This window comes from Cygnus atratus, chromosome Z (genome assembly GCF_013377495.2).
Source record: "Cygnus atratus isolate AKBS03 ecotype Queensland, Australia chromosome Z, CAtr_DNAZoo_HiC_assembly, whole genome shotgun sequence".
Lineage (NCBI taxonomy): Eukaryota > Metazoa > Chordata > Aves > Anseriformes > Anatidae > Cygnus > Cygnus atratus.
In genome coordinates, this window is record NC_066396.1 from 61632551 (window position 1) to 61656153 (window position 23603).

A 23603-nucleotide genomic window follows, 5' to 3' on the forward strand; every position below is an offset into this window, starting at 1 on the left:
AATGCCATGTGTACCAAGCATAAAGTTCTTGGAAGTCTAGTCATTAGTATCACAATTGGAAACTGCTAAGCAATGAGTGTTGTTTAAAAAATAAATAAAGAAGGAAAAAACATGGTCCTAAACTGGTTATTGCAATGGGAATTTAATGTACTTAGCATTGCACACTTTTCACTTTATTGAAAAGATCAAGCACATAGTACTCAGGACTCAACATCTTTTCTTGCTTCAGCACGGCTCACAACACTTTGACTCACAATCCTCCAGGTTGTAAATCAGGAATGGGGTGGAAATGGATTTGTATCAAATTTCAAGATGCAAGATGATGTCTGAATCACTTCCCCAAATCTGTAGTCCTCATATGCTGGATAGTGTAGAGGAAGAGTATATTTCTGATCAATCCTTTTAAATATTTGCTTGATGTCAATATTCCTTTCATTCCACATTTATTCTGCTTAAACAAATCCACAGATGCAGTTACATTCTAAATTATTAGTTGGCTTAAAAATTGTACTTAAAAAATGTTATTTTAAAACTGTTTTTCCTCCACAACTTCCCAGTGGTCTCTGGGAACTGCTATATACAGTTCTGGCAAGCACTGGGTTCACAGCTGCTATGAGTTATTTATTTATTTATGCGCCATCCTACTTGGCACAATATATTTGATTTTCTTAAAGGCACAGTGAATGAGCACAGATCGCAATTTTCAAATTCTTTTTTCAAATTCTTTACTATCAACAGTTAATGTCAGTGCACTGCTCGGAGCCAGAAGAAGAAAAGCCACAGAGGTTGCTCAGATATTCCCTCTCGAATGTACTTGGCTCTCAAGCTGAAAAGACAATCTCTAAAGGAGAGAAGCATCTCAGCTTCTGGGTCTACATATGGCTGTCCAGAAAATCCTCAGAGAAATGAACTCAGAGAGAATACTTGGACCAAGAAGCATTTTCAGAAATAGATCCGTCACTTTTGTTCTCATATCTATCATTTCCAAACAGGCAGCTGACAAAGCACTAAGGGTGGACCTTACAGTGTGAAACACGTCTAATTGGGAAGCTGGCTGAAACTCATTTTTCTTCAGATTACCCAGTTACCAGATTAATCAAGATTACCTCAGATTCTGAGGATTTTCGTTTACGGGTGACTTCAACTGCATTTGAAGCCTTAATTGCAAGCAAGTGAAGTCAAACCACTTTATGTTCCTGGAGTGCATTCTGATGAGGCAGATCTGGTATCTTTCCACGGCCAGCCTCTGGCTGATGCCACTAGAGTGCTGTATTGCAGCAGTGCCCCACCTGTCCATGGGCTGACAAAGCATGTTACAATACCTGTCTGTAGTTCACACCAGTTGGCTGTGTGGGACTCAGGGCCTATTTAAGAAAAAAATAACCCAAGAGATGGCCTAACTTTGCAGCCCATCCTGATGGTAAATGTTGATCCAGATTCTGAGTAATCCTGGGAGAATTGCCTGGCAGGTGAGGCAGGACATTTTCTTCCAGAACTAACATTTCCTGTGACAAGCAGGACAAAGTATCCACCTCTGCACAGTGTAATCAGCCTAGCTTGTTGTCCAACACAGGCCATCACTACAATTACAGGCCCTTACCTATTTTGGGTCTAACATGACAGAGAAATGGAGAATGTCATCCATCTGTAGGCTGGCCAGATAATACAGTCATACAAGCATTAAAAATGTGTGTGGTAAATCAAATAACTAAACAGAGGCAGGCAGATGGACGTGTGGATTTTGAAACACAAAACATTACTTCTATCTGTTTTGGATGAATGACACATCCTTCAGCACAGGACCTGGCATGTTTATCTGTAAAGCACCATGTTCAATTATGGTTCTGTGTAAGTAAAACACTTTAGCCAATAACCCCTAACAAAATGGAACAAAGAAAAAATCAAAGAAAAAAAATATTACATGATCACTCTTTGATTTCCTTATTAAATATAGTAATAATAAATTAACCCAGGAAACAGGATATTCTGTAAAAATCATGGAATGACACCTCTATATACTACTTTTTCTTTGTTGTTGTTGTTATTTGCAGTACACGGTGTACTATGGTGTACTGACTGGAATTCTTAACAAATGCAATCAGTCTGGTCACATTAAACGGGAAGGCTCCTGTAAAAACTGTCTTGCCTATGAGATGGAAAGCTATGGTGTTAATAATTTAAATACCATCTACCAATATTGCAGTGTCCCATTAAATAATTCAAAAGTATATTAGGTTTACATTATGAGATTTTAAAATTAATATTTGCATTTTGCAGCCACCCTTTCCAATCAAGTTTCCATAAACATCATGATGAAGGTAAATGAATTGCTAATTTGATGTTTTGCACTGATAAGTAAGTGAAACTAGCTTGCAGTTTAAATTAAAATTGGGCTTATGTCTAAATAACCATTGCTTCAGTCAAATTTTGTTTGGAACTGGTTGTTCAATGTAAGTAAGCTCATCTCACATAGTACTGAACGCTAAGCCCTCTTTGAGACCAGACATGTGGGATTTCTACACAAGCAAAATACTAACAAAGCTTCTCTAAGCAAGAAGATAAAGACTACTACTTCCCAGGGAATCTCAATCTTTGGTACCTGCTTTGGCTCTTCATTTCCAACAGAGAGACCTAGCAAAGGGAAGCAAGAAAGCACAGCTGAAGACTGCTAGCTTCTAGTGATCTGGGAGAGCAGAGTAGCCTTAAAGTAGCCTCTACTGCCTACATAACCATCTTACACATCAGGAATTGCCAACACCAGGGAATCAGAAACAGCTTAAAAGACAATTCTGCTTTCTCCTCCCTTGATTTTCCCCACATCAGAAAGGACAGGATTCTGGTCCTGTCTGGGTCCATTTATCAATCACTCCCAACATCAAAATCAGATCAATTTAGCCAACTCCCTCAAAAGTATTTTCATACAGCCAAACTCTGTCTTATTCATAGAAGCACCGATAAGATGCTTCCTGGTAACCCCCTATTTGACAGATTCCCAGAGGCAGCTGTACAGCAACTGCACAGTTCTACAACCACAGCCAAGGCAGTCTGGCTGTTCCTCTGCTCTGTCTTGCTCACTAACCAGACGCTCTGCACCTCAGTGACTCACTCACAAGCTACTTGCCCAGGCTTCCTACTGGCAGACTGTTTACCACCTGTTTTCAATGATTACCTCTCTGCACTATTGGTTCTTTCCCAAGTGATTCAGTGCCTGTTTGGCATCACTCCTGCACCGTCTCACTATACTTGTGCCACTTTGGTTCCTCGTTCTTGTTCCTAAAGAAGCATCATAAGAAGTCATCATTGCCATCTACAGCATCAAGGTGACTTTCTACACCCCAGATCCTTGCAGTTAATGCAAACATGTTATTTTATATTTGGCTCTCCTCCCTGTTTCCATTCCTACATAAAAGTATCTGGAGCAACAGGTTTCTCTGTTCCTGACCACATCACTTCTGCCTGCACCTTGATGATCTTAAGCATGGTCTACGAGTAATGGCCTTCTCAGATCTGGCTGCTCCAACTACAAAATTTCTAGTGCTGTGCCTCTCTCAAATATCTATTAAAACATTCCTTCTATTAAGACTTCCCCTCGTTCCTCTTCCTATTCTTCCTATTTCCACTTGGACATACATGATGTGACTAGATTTAATTTGATTTTTAGATCCTGAAGGATGTTCCTGACATGCTCTGGTTTTATTTACTGTCCTGTATGCTTAGGTTTCAGCACTGCTTGGGTCTTACATGTACTGCTAAATGACAAAGAACAAATCAAATAATAAGATTCAGTTCCACTGCAGTCTGCAAGTATATTGCTATTTTATCTAATACTAATAAGAAATTAAAAGACAAGCTTAACTGTGGATAGTCCTCTGTTATTCATTCTCTTGTTATGACTACCTTTTCTGGTAGCAAGTTAAGTAACAAAAATAGAGTGATGGGGAGAACAAAAAGAAAGGACTGGGGATTCTGAAACAAGAAGGTAATAAATTAAAAAGCCAACACAGGAAGAAAAACATCTTGTCAGTTTGTGGCTGTATGCAACATCTCCTGAAATCAAAGACTCATGCTTATTGCATTTATTGAACAAGTGTCTTGTGTGCTCCTGAAACTCAAAGCAAAGCCCTTGGCTTATTGCAGCCACTTAAGCTGATATGTCAAAATATTAACTGACTTCTGAAAATTTGTCCTCACTATCAAGAAGACAACATTTCTCTCATTGAGACTGGTGGAAGCCTCTTTTCTAGTTAAACTTAAAAAAAAAAAAATGTAAGTTTAAGTCCCCTTCATAGTAGTATATTATCTGCTCATCTCCTGAGGCCTTGAAACAAAACCTAAGAACTACTTCTGATTAATTTTTAATGAATTAGAAAAAAAAAGTATCTTATTTTTCCCCATTAAGTGTTAACTGATTGAGGACAAAGAGTGTTTTGTCTCCAGATACTTTTTATAATGTATGAAGAGGTACAATGAATTTGAGGGAAAAAAAAAAAAAAAAAAAAGAAAAATGGGAAAAAAATATATTTAAAAAAAATAATAAAGTATTTGGAACTTTCCTTTGATGGAATTTCCTAAAATTTGTGCTTTCCTTCACAGAATCACAGAATGACAGATTGGTTGAGGTTGGCAGGGACCTCTGGAGGCCATCTGGTCCAACCCCTACTCAAGCTGAGCCACCCAGAGCAGGTTGCCCAAGACCATGTCCAAGCAGCTTTTGGAGATCTCCAAGGAGACTCCACAGCCTCTCTGGACAATCTGTGCCAGTGCTCTGGCACCCACACAGTAAAGAAATGTCTCCTGGTGTTCAGGGGGATCCTCCTGTATTCCGGTCTGTGCCCATTGCCTCTTGTTCTGTCACTGGGCACCACTGAAAGGAGCCTGGCTCTGTCCTCTTTGCACCCTCCCTTCAGGTGTTTATATACATGATGATATTCCCCCCTTCACCTCAGCCATTCCTCATAGGAGAGTTGTTTGTGTCTCTTCACGATCTTGTTAGCCTTTTGCAGAACTCTCTCTAGCATGTCCTTGTCTCTCGTGTACTGGAGGGCCTGGATCCAGACCCAGTACTCCAGGTGTGACCTCACTAGTGCCGAGTAGAGAGGAAGGATCACCTCCCTCGACCTGCTGGCAATGCTTTGCCTAATGCAGCCCTAGCCACTGTTAGTGGCAAGGGCAGATTTCTATCTGATGTTCAACTTGGTGCCCACCAGGACCCCCAGGGCCTTTTCTGACAAACTGCTTTCCAACTGGGTGGCCCCAGCATGTCCTGGTGCCTGGAAACATTCCTCCCCAGGTGCAGGAGGTTCTTATTGACCCAGCCTGTTGAGGTCCCTCTGGATGACAGCACAACATTCTGGTGTATCCACCACTACCCACCAGTTTTGTTTCATCTGCAAGCATGCTGAGGGCACACTGCCCCATCATCCATCTCATTAAAGAAGATGTGAAACAGGACTGGATCCAGTACTGAACCACTGGAGTGCACCACTAGTTACGGGCCTCTGACTAGATTTTGCACTACTGATCACCTCTGGACCCAGCCATTTGGCCAGTTTTTGACCCACCTCACTCACTGCCCATCCAGCCAACATCTTTCCTATGAGAATTTTATGGGGAAATGTGTCAAAGGCCTTACAGAGGTTCAAGTGGACAATATCCACTGCCCTTCCCTCTTCTACCAGGCTGGTCATTTCATCATAGAAGTTTATCAACTTGGTCAAGCATGACTTCCACTTCATGGATACATGCTGACTACTTCTGATGATTCTTCTGCTGTTTATGCACATAGAAATTGTTTCCAGGATCAGCTGTTCCATCACCTTTACAGGGATCAAAGAGACAATGATCAGTCTGTAGTTCCTTGGGTCCTCCTTCTTGTCCCCCTTGAAGATATGAGTGATATTTGCTTTCCTCCATTTTTGGAGCATTTCTCCCAGTCATCAAAATCTATCAAGCATTATTGAGAGACAATCTTCTCTAATTTTGCAATAACATCTGCAAAATTCTTAACCTCTTACTGAGCCATAGCAAATAACATTACATCTCTTCCTGGTCTACCTTTTTTTTCTGTTTTGCATTTCACCTTTGCGCTGAGAGTTGAGCAGGAGATGGTGTGATGACATACACCAGTTGTCCTTGAATCATACTGCTCATGGTAAAACCATAGTTGTGTAATATGACCTTGCTTGGGGATCATTGCTTAGGTTATCAGAATAGCAGAGTACAAAATTCACTCTGGGATATAAATTAATGTTGTGAAGAGAATATAGGAAGATTCCTCCTATTACTTGCCACTGCAGCAAATATAAAATCGGTGGTTTTTACCTTGCCATTTGTGGTTTTGCTGATGCAGCCTGCATTGTCACAGGCTATTGCTTCAACAAAGCAGTATTCAAAGTCTCTAATCTACATTTGCATTACTCATTTGTTCTCACTGGCTATACAGAAGTTTATTTCATACACATTTAAAGATGTGGCCAAATGTGCCTCTCCATTACCACTGTAATATTGATCAGAAGGCATTTTAAGCATCACTCAGCATACTGAGGCATACTCCACAAAGTTGGCAGCAGCAGTCTGTGCACACAGTGCATCTCACTGCCTACTTTCAACAATCCCACCCTTGCCAACAGCTTTCCTAGTGGAGAGTCAACATCTGCAGGCATATTTGTGTACTTGTACAACTCTAATTATGGCCACAAATAGGATCTGTCTCTGACCCTCTTATACATGTAACAAGCAGTGATTATTGCTTATCTCAAAATTGGTGGTGCTTGGAAGCATTGCTGCTCTTAAAACGTGTTTTGATGTGCTTCTGTTCCCCTGAGACCCTCTAGAATCCTTGTTGCAGACAAAGCTTTGACACAGGAATAAGACTGTGTTCTTGTTTGCGGGCCACTGATGCATCGGAACAGCTCACACCCTGGCATCAGTAAGATCACACCTGCAGCTTTTTACACAGTGCAAAGAGTTCTGTTAAGCAAAAATGAGAGAACTCACTCTGCATTTTTCTTTGTTTTCATTGTTTCTTTGCTCTTTTAGTCTGCATTTTACCTACAGTACCTGCAACACCATTCAGTGAACAGAGAAGGTATTCACCCTCAGGGAAGGAAAAAACTGCAGATTTGGGACATTCTGAAGTGGTTGGCTGTGAGGGAAATACGTATGCATCAGTGTTGCTTGAGATGGAAGCAGGTAGAATTACACAAATTACAGGGCAAAAAGGCTGGTGTGACCTTCTGAGAACCATGTGTACTGTTACACTGTCAGGCAGGAATATAAGGTTTGTAAACAAACACAAGAAGGCTCCTACCTTGGCCTGTTGGTGAGACATTTACTAAACAGTTTGAGTAAAATCTGCCCACAGAGAAGGATGAGGTAATGTTGCTATAGGTTAGCCTGAATGACTGTAACACAATTAAATCATAATTATGTGAGGGGCACTCTAGCAAAAGCAATACACTAAGAGTTGCCTCTGTATAGCATGAGTTTGTTGCTAATGCAGATCACATTCCAAATCCACTTCAACACATGGCATGCAGCCAGGGGAAGAGTATGTGCTGTGAGCTCATCGTCCTGGGGGAAAGGGAGTGAGCTGCAGGAAGCTAACTGTATTGAACAACAAGTGCTGACTGGGTGAGCCTTCCTCTCAGCCACTCAGTGGCTCCCAGTGGTTTAAGATCTGCTGCTGTCTCCAGGGATTTCCACACCAAGGTGTTTGTGAAAGTGTTTGCATCCACAATGACACTAGCTTTCTTTCACTCATTTCCCTTTTTCTTTCTGCAATTAGCTCTTCTGAGATTACTCAGTGCTTTAAAGATCAAACTTCTGCCTTGCAGTGGCCATGACCTTGGGTTCTTTACTTGTCACTCTTCTCAATGCCTTCTGAACTCAAGAAATATATACCACTGCACACCTCAGCATATACACTCCACCAAAAGAAATGAGATCTGCTTATTTATAGTAGTCAGCTGCAAAGGAGTCTGTGTATGGCTTCAGTTTTTCTGGGAGATGCAACTGAAGAAGTCTTTCCATTTGAAAAGTTGTCTCTTCTTTTCTTCCACCTTGTTCAACCAAGCTGTCAGTCTAAATAGGAAATCTCTAACACAACTAATTTATTTCAGCTTAAAGTGGACTCACTTCACTTTAAAGTCTTTTTTCCCTCCCTTTTTGTGATGTGCTGCAGAATGCTGCACCACTGCTTGCTGCAGTAGTAATCATTCTTGTCCTGAGATGGTATATTCTGAAAGGTCTGTTTCACGCCACATGGCTGCTGAGGCAATTGCAGTTACTTCAATGTGCAAAATTTGGCTTCTAGGTCCAGGAACCTGTCCAGATGGTTAGCTCCCACTGAATCCCCTTGGAGTCCTCAGGAAACCTTGTAAGAGTTGAGACTATGGAATAAGTGAAGTGATACTTGTGCTTGAGCTGAAAATACTTGTACAATCTGAAACATAGACAAACTCTCACACTGTTCCTGTAAGTTTGTGTTGCTGGCTTTTGCTATAACTTTGGGATTAGGCAAGTTCTTACTTTGTTTGGTTTTATGAAAGTAAACATGCCTTCAGCTAGTGTCTGAACTTATGTGAATAACACCACATTTTATCATCTGGTAAAATTTTCCTTTGATTTAGCTGTCATATTTGCTGTTGGGTCCTTATGCGAGACAGCTGTATGTGTCATCCACTTTCTTTCACACGTGCACCAAGCAATTCCTCTTTCTTTCACACATGCACCAAGCTATGATAAGAGGAAGTGCTAATAACATCACAGCCTTTATTTCTTGGCTCAGGCATAAAAGTTGGACTCATTGCTGGATACTGAAGATAAATACTTACATCCTCGCTTGGCTACTGTTATCTCTAGATCATTGGGTTTAGGCATTTTCTACGTGTCACAGGACCTGAGTTAGAAGGGTGCCCCTTACCCCTGGAGCCATACGAGTTCCTAGCCTGAGGCAAATCAGCATTACCATTGACCATAAGTTACACCGAGTTTCAATGGCCACTGCAAAGCTTTCCAAGCAGCCAGGAATTGGTGGAATGCAGCACCCACGTGGTTTTTCCATGGTGCGTCTTCCCTCCTGAAGCAACCAGAAGACAGGACCCAGAGGGAACTGTGCAAGCAGCCAAGCAGAAAACCGAGTAGTCAGGGAGAGAACAGTTACCTAAAATTTAATTTATACTGGATCACCTACAAAGATATGACCCCACTGCCCATTTAGAAGGAGTTCTGGGTCAGACACTATTCTGCTCTGTTATTTTATTTTATGCATCATTACTTTCTCTGTTTTGTAATACATATTTTTTCAACAAGAATCCCTATGAGAAGCAGTAAAGAGCAAGACAATATCAAACTGTGCTAGGGCAGATCCTGTCAACCTTGTAATCCATCCCTGAGAAGTGCAACACCCGCCTGCAGTACAGAATAGAAATACTTTGTTTTCATTATAACTGATTGTGTTTGTTCAATCAAATTAAGGTACACAATAGCTCTGTCTAAATCAGAGCTTTCAGCTTTGCACAGGCAAAGGGAAACCTCAATGCTTTCAATAAAACCAAGAATTACCTATTCAAGCAGAATGTCCCAAAAGCAAACATTCCCAAAAGAGAATCCAAAATTTAAAACCTGTTCAAACCTTCAAGCTCCCGTTCAATCTGTTTTGTGGTCCCATTGTTTCTGCAGAATTTTCTTCAATACACAGTCTAGACAGTACCCTTGACAGTCTTATCTTTTATTCATGGAAGATGAGGGGAGAGCAGGAAAGAGAGAGATGATCTGGCTGCTGCAGATTTCATTGTACACCCACTCGCTTCTTGTTTCTGTTTTGCTGACATCAGTGTGTTTTGTCCTTTTGCACCTACATCCATTACCATATGTCCTCTGTTCACACACATGGTCCTCAGGGAATCAAATAGCAAAGTATTCCAAATACCAGATATTCTCCTTTCCCAATGTTCCTCACACCGTACACACATTCATTAGGTGCATCTCCCCCAACAGAGTGGATGCGGATTGTCACTCAGGTTTTACACCTCTTTTCCACAAACCATGGGAATATGGGTGTTCGGGTCTACCTGTGTTCAGTTTTAGCTTACGCTGTCAGTTCCACACAGTGTCTTGCAGGCACTGACAATGCAGCAGCTGACAGGCTTCCACTGCCCCCTCCTGATTGTTGGGGGGAAGGAGGGACACTTTTGTGCACTGCAAGTGACTTTCCTTTTTCCGCAACAGGAGCAAGTTGAGGCCAAGCTATCTTCCCAAACCCTACCGCCATCCTCTTGCTCCTCCACTGACCAAGGACTAACTCATCCACAGAGAAAACACAAGCTGCACCAACAACAGAACAACAGGGCTCCACACTGAGCCCGAGGAACACACTTTGGCAACATACCAGCAGCACACAGTTGTGCAAGTGCCACTTGCCCCAGCCTACCTCAAAGCTATTCTTACATTAAGCAGAAGGAAATAGAGGAAAAGCAGATACATGTGTTCTTCTGTCACTGTGGGCACGCTTCCTGTCTTAATGGGATCTCTAGCTCCCCCAGGAGAAGTCTTTCAAGTCTCCGTAGCTTTAATGAAACACAAGCTGGATGCATAATATACCCAGCATCTTGTCATTGGTCTGGTTCCTAGACTAAAAAACAACAACAACAAAAACCACAGCTCTGCTGGCAGCCATGAATGCTAGCAGAGAAGTGATATTTTTGAAATGGAAAGCAAGGAGATTCCAAGGGAAAAACAGGATACCTGATTGTGCACCTCAGGGAGGGACTGAGTAATGCCTGGTGGCAGTAAACCTCCGCTCACTGCTGAGAGACACAACTGTGGACACGGGTGTAAGGTGGGAAGATGGCTGGAAACTCCAGAGAGAAGGGAACATAAATAATTTGGTATTCTTCCACTCTATGCTGCACTAGAAATAATTTTCCAATTGCCACATTCTCAGACATCAGAGAATCAGGAAATTCAACCTTCTCTCCCTTTTAACATGTTACACTTTGGCAGCTTGCAGCAGTTCATTTGGCAGGCATGTGTACCAAATGTTCATTTCAGTCTTGTAACAGATGGAGTAGATTACGCACAGGACTGCATGCCCCACCTACAATATCTAATACTTGAACTAGGAAAGGACATCCAGCAGATCCCACTGACCACAAAACTGCTTCCATATCACTAGAAGGGAAGAAGTGTATAAATAAGTTAGAAGTAAATATTTGTTTGCATGATAAATAAATGTATATGCCTGACTCCAGCAGCCTTTGGTTTCCAGCAAGCAATTTATTCTTGCATTCATATTTTACTTTGGATATGTCCCACCTGAAATCTAAACCTAAATAATTAAATCTCCTTTGATCTGACTACATTTTTGGTAAAATTCCTGCAGGAAGAAAGAGCACCAGATCACTCTGCTAGCTGTTTGATTTCATTGGCTTTCTTGTTATATATCTCAAAATAAAATATTAGCTACACAAAACTGCCAGGGACCACTGGCTTTTGATTGGATTACAGATTTTAAAAGTTTTACTCAACTCATAGAATCATAGAATTATAGAATATCCCGAGTTGGAAGGAACCCATAAGGATCATCAAGTCCAACTCCTGGCACCGCACAGGTCTGCCCAAAAGTTTAGACCATGTGACTAAGTGCACAGTCCAATCTCTTCTTAAATTCAGACAGGCTTGGTGCAGTGACTACTTCCCTGGGGAGCCTGTTCCAGTGTGCAACCACCCTCTCGGTGAAGAACCTCTTCCTGATGTCCAGCCTAAACTTCCCCTGCCTCAGCTTAACACCATCCCGCGGGTCCTATCACTGGTGATAACGGAGAATAGATGACCTGCCTCTCCACTCCCCCTCACGAGGAAGTTGTAGACTGCGATGAGGTCCCCCCTCAGCCTCCTCTTCTCCAGGCTGAACAGGCCCAGTGACCTCAGCCGCTCCTCATATGTCTTCCCCTCTAGGCCCTTCACCATCTTCGTCACCCTATTCACAGATCAAATCTAAAGTTACTAGCAGTTTCAAGTACAACTTGCAGAACATTTGTGGAAATGCACCTAGGAAACTGCCCACAATGTCCTAGTTGACTGAGCTGAAGAAAGCAACCTCCAAAACATGGCAGCTGCCATGTGTGTGTCTGCTGCTAACCAGGAAGGGGCAAGAGAGCAGAATGAGGGGAAAAAAAAAAAAAAAAAAAGGAAAAGCTATTAAAATATAAACACTAATGGTCTTATTATTTATATATTCAGAAACTGAAGGAGGGATTCATACAGCTGTGAATCACACAGCAAGTTAGAAACAACCCATGAGTTTTTAATATATATTGCATAATATTATGTATGCTTTGTGTATAAAAGCTCGTGGGTAGCTTCTAACTTGTGTGATTTTAGGTGAGCTATTCACTCCCTCCTTCAGTTTCAGAATCTGTCAGATGGGTATAAAAGTATTAATTGACATCACTGGCCCAGTCTGAGGAGGCCCTGATATTTGAACAGTAGTCATTCATGGGTGTAGTGTTACAGATTTTATCACTGAGTTATAGATAGTGCTGTGAATACTACAGCTACTCAAACCAATATAAGCCATGAGCAGAAAATCCTGTTATTCACTGCAGAGCTGTACTTAAGAAACAGACTGGATCCATTTTCTGTTCTGTATCAACATTGCCTCATACAGAACATGGAGAACTGTAGTGACAAGGAAATTACTGTGACTTGCATGCTGCTCTGTTCGATGCTGCTGAACATGGATCATCAGAGATCATGGAAGACATCCTCCCCTCACCTGACAAATCTGAGAGAAAGTAAATTTCTGCATTTTTTGTACATATGTATATGATTTCTGCTCAAAGATATATCCTGATATGAAATAAGCCTGGTGTATAGCAAAAGATAACATTTCATTTGGGAATATAAGGACAAATTGCTTGACTTGTCTGATCTGACTTACCTTGTGCACAAGTGAATATCCAATGAGACAGTAAACACACATAAATTGATAAGCTTATAGGAAAGAAAGGCTCAAAAAGGTATTTGTTTTTCTTTTCTTGAAGGCAACAATATTAGATCTACAAGAAAAACTCTAGAACAAAATACTTTTCTTCAAAAAATTCATCTCTTGCTGCTATAGAAACAGTCTTAAACGGAGTGAAGCAGAGGTAAAAAGTTAGCTTTTACTAAATTCTCACATTCCAACAAGTTATCTAGGCCACAGAGACAAGATAAGAGGCAGGGCAAACAGTAACCCTTAATTCCTGGAAAGAGAGAAAGAATTTATAAAGAGGAATACTTCTGTGTTCAGCCAAGTCTTATCTCTTTAAGTGCAGATGGATGTTATTGTGTGGAAAACCAGTGCCAATAAAGCAAGCAACTTCACACGTTTCTGTTAAGACACCTAAATGTTTTTTATAACAACATTAGTTAGAAGATATATTATTTCAGTATGAATGTATTACAAAACATTTCAGGCATGAAAATTCAATCCTGCTTGAGAACCCAGTTGCACCTATAAAACAAGTTAAAACTGAGCAGGCAAAAAAAGAAGAGTAAGAAGCACAGCAAAGTGACTGTGGCCAGTCAATGTTTTCTCTTCTCACATAGACACGTGAATGTCTTCAGTTCTGCTGTGCTGATGAAGCTTGACATGGCACGTGTTTGTACCCCACTATGCTTCAGGACAGAGGCCCTTAACTGCTAGCCACTGATAGAGTGCTGAGTATTGTGGGACCTTAAGCATGACTGGGGCCTCATGGGGCTTTTCTAATGATCATAAGGACTAAAGGGACAAAGGTGTTGATGACAGTGCACATCTGGCAGACATACAGAGCTATGTTACCAATAAAAGGGCTGCAACAGACAAATGATCAAGCCTGAGTTGCCTGAGCACTTTGCTTTCACTGGGGCATTTTCATGAATATACAGGCCAGGCCCTTATCTAGCCTTCCTGATTCACACTATATGTGCAAGACATCAGTTTATCTAAGCAATGCCATGTTGTTGTGCTCTGGGAGGAGCTAAGCACATTTATTTGGTTTTGTATTACATATAACTCCAGGAATAAAATAATAAACATGTGCAATATATACAGAAAGTGTAGGACGTATCTACACAGTTCAGTGATGGTAGTGCAGAACTTGCTCTGTCAACAACCTTGCAGGCTTCAAGGCAGGTCTTCTCTGTAAGCCACAGGAACAAACTGACGCTGTGCTGTGCCTGTGCCCTGCTGGATACTCTGACTCATGGTTACTGTCAAAGTTAGATGACATATGTCACTCTCAGCTTATCTGTCACCTACCGAGAGCAGTTGTGGAAGGAAAGGCAATGTGTTCCCCTTCAGCAGCAGCAGCTCACAGCCAGACCATTCGCATGACCTCACAAGAATGTGGGTGAGCCAGCAGTTGGGGTACAGCACAGCCTCTTACAAAAGTACCAGAAAATTCAGATGCAAACCCCTGCATCTATCCCAGCTAATATCAAAAGGGAACATGAAAAAGAGCTCAGATAGCTATTATTGTTTGACCCACCTTAAAGTATTGCAGGATCTAGTTTGCAAGTGCAAACCTATACTGTGGATTTGCAGTGGGATTATTACGTTACATAGACTGAAATCAGATTGCTGGAACTGCTATCATCTTAAAAAATAATAATAATAAACAAACAAACAAAAAACAAACAGGAGTAGCTTTAGCCAATTTTCACTCAGTTACCAAAAGCTGTGAAAAAAAAAATAATAATAATAATAATTAAATTCCTGTACTTACTTCCACATGCATGAACAAACCATAAACATTTTTGTTTATGTTTACCAAAGGTCTCAGCCATTGCTTAAAAAGAAGATTAAGGCAAAAAAAAAAAAAGTGTCAGCCTTTGCATTGGTATAAGTCCTGAAGGCCTTTGCTAAAACAGTGAACATGGGTAAAGCAACTACAAGTTTGAACTTGATCACATCAGAAGCCATCTGCTTTCTTCACAGACTGTTTTTCACTCTTCTCTCCCTTCCATTTGATTTAAACCACAATTTTAATCCCAGTTCTATCAGTGCTGCATTTTCAAAGAACATTTCTCATCATATAGAAAGTTTCCATATAGGTGAAGGTAATGAAAAAGTCATTTATTTCCAGTTTGGGGGCAATTCAGAGAAACTTGCCTAGTGACTAGGCAGGTTTGAAAAACAAATCATTTGAGTTGTCCAGGTCTTAAGATCCTTGACAGGTTATGTCTTGGCAAGCATCAATTTCAACCTTCCAAATATTTGATAGAATTTGCATGTTTTTTTGACAGCTCAGCTCAATGTTGCTGGGAGCTGTTATCCCACTGCAGCCCTGCTTCATTCTGCTCTGTCAGCTCAGCCACACTCTGTCTGATGTGGGTAAGGATCTTAAGACCAAAAGCAGCTGCTTCAACAGGAATTTTGCTCTGTCTCCAAATCTGATACCATTCTTTTCAGCCCACAGAATGAATAGTTTTGGCACAACTTTATGGTGTCAGCTCACAAAGAGAGAATGATGCTGTTAGGGAGGTACAGCAGTGTTGTAGCTACATTTCTGTAATAATTTTCTGGGGGTCACCAACATGTAACTGTGGTATCTGAACTCTAGGCAAAACACTGCCACAACATTCCTGTTCACAAACTGGAATACTAACTGAACTTGGCTCAAGTTTTATATAACCTCTGAAATGGGCTGGAAACAGCAGTGGCTCAAGTGGCTTCACTGTTCATCTACACATTCCTTGTCATAAAGATGGTGATCTCCAGAAGGAGCTAGGAAACAACTGGAGGCAGAACAACTTCAGCTTTGGGACTTAAACCCACTGTACCAGCCCCCTGTGACACGTTGATTGCCCAAAAAGATCAACTGTTCGTTAACCTCTACTCCCACTTAAATATCTTATCACACTGTAACAAATGATTTTTATGCTTCTTTAGTGTGTTTTACAAGGCCTTTGCTAGATTCCATGTTGATTAAGATAATCATATTACCTCAGTGGCCAAGGCAGCTCCTTCCCATCTGTGTCTGCTCCTAGCACAAAGGTTTTGAGTTTAGACCCTTCTGTTGTCACTCACACCCCACTCTTTCTAAACTTATTATGCTATGGTGTGGTCCTAATGATGTTTCCTCATCCAAACTAGAAAAATTGACAATGGATTTCCTTTGTAATCACTATCAGTTCCTAAGAGTGCATGGGACTGGCATTCTTTGACTTTAATTAACTGTCTGTTGTATTCTAGATGACATTTAAGAACACAATTTCCAACCTGAATAGCATGAGAGCTGTCTATTTGGAAAAATCACTCTCTTCTCATGGGATACTGCTACTGCTTCTGCCAAAGATGCTTCTCCACCTGAAGTCCTGAAAAATAAAAGAAATGGAATGATGACAGATGTCTTCTTCTAGGCCCTAAGTTCCAGAACATCTTTTGACTAAAACAAACTGGGCTTTTCCATAGCACTGCAATGGGTATTGTTAGAGACTGAGTTAAATCTTGCTGAACCTGGGAAGTTCAACCATTTCCTTTCACTGAAGATAGTTGTAGCAAATGTTAAGTACATTTTCCTGAAGAAAACAAAGACAAGGGAATCCAGTTGTTCTAGATAAAAGGGATTTGATATATTTTTCTTCTAAGTATGAATAGATGCTGGGCAGCTCAGATAGAAAAGGATTGAGAAGCTAACAGAGTAAGACGGAAGAGGATTTAGATTCACTTGGGACTCACCAAGAGACAGAAAGGCAAGCTTGGCCCCAAAATAAAAGTCTATGATTATAAAATTATTAGATTCCAATGCTCGAAAAATAATACAAAAAAAATGTGTCATTGCAAATAAATAGAGCAAAATATACTAGCTCAGCTTTATTCTCATTCTCTCCTCCTCACTGGAATACTCTAAAAAGCCCCACATTTTCTAGGTTCTTGGACCAAAAGGCAGGCAATAATCCATGTTACGTCATTTTGGAAGATGGAGAATTTGTGTGGGTAGGTCTATTCCCTGCTGCTCTACATTTGTTCACATTTCAGATGGGTATATTCTGGTTAATTAAGCTTTAAATAATTTGTTATTTAAATAATTGCTGAATGATTTAATTGTTAAGTAATTGTAGGGTCTAGATCTGGAAAGAGGTGGAAAAAAAGAAATAGCATAGTTGCCCATGGAACACATTCAGTCAGGTATTATACCGGTCTCCCACTTTCTTCCTCTGCTTTTCCCGTCTCTCAGGAAGATGGTGTTCTGTAACTTGACTGCGAAGATACCTTTGCCTTTGCTTCAGTTATCTGACGTTTCCTTCTCTGTTACTATAACCAACATCTAATCATTACATGGAGACAATGGAAGCTTTTCCTAAAAGAAAAGCGAGGGAAAAAATGAACAAGACAGACCTGTTGTGGTTTAGCCCGGCTGGCAGTCAAACACCACACAGCCGTTCGCTCACCCTCGCCCCTCCCTCTCCGGGATGGGGGAGAGAAACGGGAAAGTGAAGTCTGTGAGTTGAGATAAAGACAGTTTATTAAGACAGGGAAAAGAATAACAACAACAATAATAATAATAATAATAATAATAATAATAGTATTAATAGTAATAATGTGTACAAAATAAGTGATGCACAATGCAATTGCTCACCACCCGTTGACCGATGCCCAGCCTATCCCCGAGCAGCCGCCCCCCCACCCCGGCTAGCCACCCCTATATATTGTTCAGCATGACGTCAGATGGTATGGAATACCCCTTTGGCCAGTTTGGGTCAGCTGTCCTGGGTCTGTCCCCTCCCAGCTCCTGCTGCATCCCTAGCCTGCTCGCTAGCAGGACAGAGCGAGAAGCTGAAAAGTCCTTGGCTTGGTGTAAGCACTGCTCTACAACAATTAAAACATCAGCATGTTATCAGCGCTCTTCTCATTCTAATCCAAAACATAGCACCCTGCCAGCTACTAGGAGGAAAATTAACTCTGTCCTACCTGAAACCAGGACAGACCTTGTTTTATAGCCCGCCCAGAAGACCAACAGCTTTACCTTTTCAATAGAACTCCACAGGAGTCTGTTTTGCAAATGAAGCCAGGATCCAAATTAAAAGGAAAAAAGAAAAAAAAAATCAAACATAATTAAAAGAGCTTTAGAGAAAAAGCTTTAAAGTTCTCTCAGCTTTTTAAACCGTCCATTACTGACTTGTGTGTGAACTGTATCAAACTAAACATCTTTGTTCAAAAATAAATATAATCCTCATTATCAAAATGAGCCTTTGATTTTCCTCTATCCATTATTCTTTTCTCTACCCACAGTGGATTGGCCATGTTTAGAGCTCAGTGAAGCAGGATGCTTACAGAAGAAAAGGTTTTCTGCTTAAAAAGTGCCAGCAAAACTACGCGTTAAAGAGCCTCTTCCTGTTTTACAGAAAGGCAGACTTAAGAATGTAATTACTATGGAAGGTGCATGGAAAACAGCAGCCCTACACTTCCCAGTTTTTGTTTTCCATGACAGACCTTTTGTATCATATTCTTCCCAGTAATTTCATGGCTTGTGCATTTAAAAGGGGATATGGAATTCAAGTTCATTACAAGTGTTGTTGACTAATAAGGGTAGAGAATAAATTCTACTTTTAGAGCTAGCTAGCTAATAAGAAGTGTAATTGTTTATAGCTAATGTTCCAGGACTCAGATATTGTGATAATTGCAATGAATGGTCTGAAGTACAAGAAATAGAGGCTAAAAATGACAAGACACAAAAATGTTGCATCATTGCACTTAAAGTTTCACTTGAAAGTATCCTAGCTACCTTTAAAAATGATTTAAATTCTCAAAATTTAAAGCTTTTCTTCCTAAAAAACTATTGGAACTAAGCTCCACCCATTAGAAAAAAAAAAAAAAAAAAACTTGATTTTTTATCATTTATGCAACACAAGAAAAATATTTTGGAAATACAAAGCCCACAGAAAGTAAGCAGTGCTTGGGAAATTTCACTGGGTACTTTCAAATTTGTCTGCTTCTTTACCTTGCTCACATTTCTCCTCACTCATGTGGAATCACTTAAGTTGTTCCTGGATGTCATCCCGTCCAGCCTCTTACCCAAAGCAAGGCTGGCTTCCAATTTGGATTAGGCTGCTCAGGGTCTGAGGACATAGAATCTCCCAGCATAAACACTGCATATCTTCTTGGGGCACCTCGGCCAGTGTTTAACAGTTGAACTGATGAACATGTTTTTTTCCTTGTATCCAGTCAGAACCTCTTTTGCATCAGGTCGACACCATTGCCTTTTGTCTTTCAAGCATACACCCTGAGAGGATCATGGTTTCATCTTCTTTACAGCCCCCATTTTGCAGCTGAAGACTGCAACAAAATCCCCCCTTAGTCTTCTGAAAATTAAGTGCAACAAGCCCATCTCCATCCGTCATGGAATAGGCTATGTGCCTCAGGAATCCCAGAGCCCTTCTGCTGGCCTCTCCAGAGCTTGGCAGTTTCTTTCTGTACTGGGGTCACAAAATTGGATACAATACTCCAGATGTGGCCCCTCAAGTGCATAAACAGAAAGGAATAATCACTTAGTTGGACCAGCTTTTTGCATTCTTGTTAATGCAGCTGAGGTTTCTTATACAGTGCCTATCTTATTCACAGAGCTGCTAGTACTTAATATTTGTCTCTATAGGCACTCTGTATCCAAATGGGCCCAAAACTATGCTGATGTAAAGCCCATTTGAATTAAAATCTATGGTATCACTTCTCTAAGGAATTATTCAACACGTGCTTAATGTAATATCTCTTCAAAGAATCTTCAATGAGGGGAGTAAATCTAGATGTCCAAATCTAAGATCATAAATCCTTAAGCCATATAACATGGAAGTCCTGCTATTTCAAAAGCTCTTCTAGCCTCAGGTGTACAGCCCCTAAAAGTATGCAGAAAGCAATGGTTGGTACAGTTCCAAAATAATGTGAGATTAGAAACTAACCAAGCATCAGAATTTAAACTTTTTTGATGACAATGCAGTTGTCACTACTGCTGTTCTAAATCACTGATTTATTCTAACAGCCACTGGTAATTGGAGACTGATTTTTTCTAACAATTTGAAAGGTGTAGTGCATCATGAAACATTTCATCTGCTCTGCTCAGATAATTGCACACATTGGTCAGTGTGGTAATTATTTTCCATGAATATCTGGTGACATGTTGGGCATTCCTATGTATAAAAACTTGATTTATTGCAAGATAATTCCTGAAGTTATTCACCTGTTTACAAAAATAAGTTCTACAAATAAATGAGAAATGATGGAGAACTAGGTTTTCATTTCTTACATCAGACTCATGTTACTTAACAGAGCTTCCCAGAATGTTTTATGTGCAGTCTATTTAAATATATAAATATGACACAGTTACATAGTTACTAGTCTTCTAAGTAAGTGATAGCTTTGGGTAAGACAGTTTTCTTTAACTTGCTTTACACCATCTTTTCTTAAGCATAAACTACTTGCCTGCTAACTTAATGTCAAACGTAAGATATAAAAAAAGGAAGATGATTTATTCTGTTTGCTATGACAGTTTTCAGGAAGGACCTAAAAGGCTGCCTTTTATATGAGATCTTTTCTCAAAGTCTATCCAGGCTCAAGTAGTGATTTTGATAAAGCTTAAAAAAATGTGTGGATTGAACTAAATAGTTTCTCAGGTCACCTGCCAAAAGATTAGAGAAAATCAATAAGCAATTAACTACATAATTCTCAAGCTAAAACAAAGCTCACAGTTGGGAGAAAGCCCAACTACAAAATGAAGAATGGAAAAGATTTTTACATAAGAAGGCAAATTCTATTCATGTTGATAAAACACACTACAGGATTAATTGTCTCAACCCTGGGGTAGAAAAAAGTGAAGCAGCTGCCCACCTATGTAGATAAGAGCTTATCACTGAAAAGCGTGTCAGGGAGAGCAAAGACAGTGCACTGTTCACCTCTCTTAGACACCACATTAAATTTGATTTGTTGATGAGTCAGCATCTCCATTCGTACCTCTGGAAGTTTAACTCTTCAAGTCTTGAAGTGATTCCACATTGCAGCAAGGTCTCTATAAATGCCAATCGGTGTTATAAAAATACATATAAATACATATTTCACCTAGGAACAAAAAAAAAAAAAAAAAAGACTTTTGTTGGTTTACCTTGTAAATTTTATCTGTTAGAAAAATCTATTTGTTTAGATAAACTCATGGAAATTATTCTGGCAAACCCTTTCTATTGGAGATGAGTCCTTCTTCCAAGATATGTTATACAGGAATGGAAATTACTAAAGCTAACCCATCTCCTAAGATCTTGAAACTGCTTACAACATTGACAAGCAGTCAGGCTGCTGGTGGCCAAAAGACACACAGCTCCTGTGCCAGCCATACTTAGAATCACAGAATCATTTGGATTGGGAAAGACTTCTAATATCACATAGTGTGACCTCTAACCTAGTAAAAAAAAAAAAAAAAAAAAAAAAAACACTCTGATTTTTTAAAATATAGTATTAAGCAAAAGACTGTGGTCATCCTAAAGAAGACAGCTATTTAAGGGAAACTAGAATACAAAGCCAAGCAGGCTGAATTGTCCATACTTGATTAATTCACAGTAAAATGCCTAGCTGTATTTCAGTCTCAGCCCTTATAAAAACAGCTATTAGAACAAGCAATTATTCATCTACAACTTTTGCACCCAGCTCACAAAAATATTCATCAATAAAATGTACTGCGAAAATTGATTGTGATTCCTAAATAGACTACTGGAAAACAAACAAACAAACAAAAAATCTTAACTTAATTAATCTTCCAGAATTCACAGTATTCTACTCATGACAGAAATGCATTTCACTAAATAGATCTTCTTCGAAATCTTAAAGTAATATATTATCAATTAAACTGCTTCCTAGTTAATAAACTTGGTGGGAAAAATCTTATTACAGAATGATTAAGTAACAAATTAATTTGTCTTCTTATAGTTAACAAATATTGTAACAAATGAGCAACGTCTCCCAGAACAAGGCTGTTAATATCCAAAAATGAAAGTATTCACATCAAAAACATGTATCTAAGAAAGAAGAAAGTTTTCTACGGAAATAGAAACATAACTTGTGTACAAGGAAAAGCAACAAACTATATCACATGGCTGCTCTTTTCAATCAAAATTAATAAGCCTTTTCAATGTTATATATTAAATATGTGCAAAGAGGTACTCACAAATTACATTAATAGAAATTGCTTAGCAACTTATTTCAAATAACAGACAAATACAAGGAGACCAGAAATCCTTCACAATTAATTAATAGAAAGAGAACATATTCGTTGAAGAAAGGATTTGAATCAAATTATTGTCTTGCATCTCCCAGTTCAAGTTTCCATGACAACTTTTTTTGCTCATGAATAGCAGGTTATGAAGTAGTATAAAACTATGATTCAGATGTACTTTACATTTTATTTGAGTTTATAAAGAAGGAGGCCCAGCAAGGAGAATAGAAAATGCATGCTTTTGGCATTCATTTTACAAAGTGTATCAGCATGCATTACAAAAGACAGCATAACTGTGATGTGACATTCTTCCAAAGTAAACTCCTGAGTGCTGGGTTTGATGGCAAATACTGAAAAAGCACAACTTGGGGTTAGTTGAAGTTCATCATTCCAAATGAAACATATGTTTACAAAATATTTAATTGCTGTAAAGGAACCTAGTCAAATTTATTTCAAATTTGAAAAATTTTTGCCTGAGACCGAGGTATTTCCATATATATTGGGTCTAATCTTGACAACTGCAAAGGAGTTAAAACTCCTGTTAACTTCAAAGCATCACTATATGAATTACCAGCTGCAGAAAATACAACAAGCTACTCCACTCTTATTATGTGAGCTGAGTGTTTAATTCAAAGCAAAATGTTCATGGCAAAAATATCTTCTTTGTCCATCCACTGACTGTGGTAGTCATCAAATGGAAACTATTTTAAGTAAATACATTATTTTGGGGTCTTTAGCCCCTTTGTATCTCTATCTATCTATCTATCTATATATATATATATTATATATATCCAAAATTTTGAGGATAACAGGATTTAAAGAGATTAATTTGATACAACATGAGCCAAGAAATATAAATACTTTAAAGTACTTTACAATATAAATAAATGGACTAGACTTCTTTTTCAGGACAAATTCCACTTACACAAAGTCCATTCTCTACTTAAACTCAACAAGTTGAAAATCACCTAGAGCTAATAGGATAGATTTAAAAGAACACATTTGTAAGTATCACAAAAGAGGTGTTCAGCTTTCCCAAAGGACACATCCTTTTTTCCATCTTCTGAAGTACTTCTGAGGACAGGTGCAGAGACACACAAGCTTGCTCAGCACAGCTTATTAACTCAGGCTTAGAGCAATGGTAATGAAGCCATACAGGCCAAAGCTGGCTCACTTCCAGGCAGCTCTTAAGTGCAGTCAGAGCAAACGTTAAGTTTTTACATCTATCCATAAAAACATACTCAAAGCCAACACTCCAGGTTTGCGTGTTCATTCCGACCGGCTCATTTTTTTAGAAGCTCAACACGAGATACAGCAGGAACGAATTTTAGAGATATTAAGCATTGTACACTTTTAGGCATCAGCTACATTAGCTCCCAAGAA

At 39.6% G+C, this 23603-nt stretch overlaps 1 long non-coding RNA gene across 5 annotated transcripts in view; it reads right to left on the minus strand.

Moving 5' to 3' along the window:
* The window catches only part of LOC118255977 (uncharacterized), an 85895-nt gene extending 68564 nt beyond the window's left edge, over window positions 1-17331 (minus strand). For 4 of the 5 annotated variants that reach the window (XR_007709234.1, XR_007709233.1, XR_007709239.1 and 1 more), the window contains exons 1-2: window positions 17168-17331; window positions 16250-16344 (exon numbers count right to left, since the gene is read on the minus strand). This is a non-coding gene — a long non-coding RNA (uncharacterized LOC118255977). Of the gene's footprint in view, window positions 1-16249; window positions 16345-17167 lie in introns of those variants that run through there. The other variant, XR_007709240.1, reaches the window with a different exon arrangement.
* Window positions 17332-23603: the final 6272 nt, after the last annotated feature.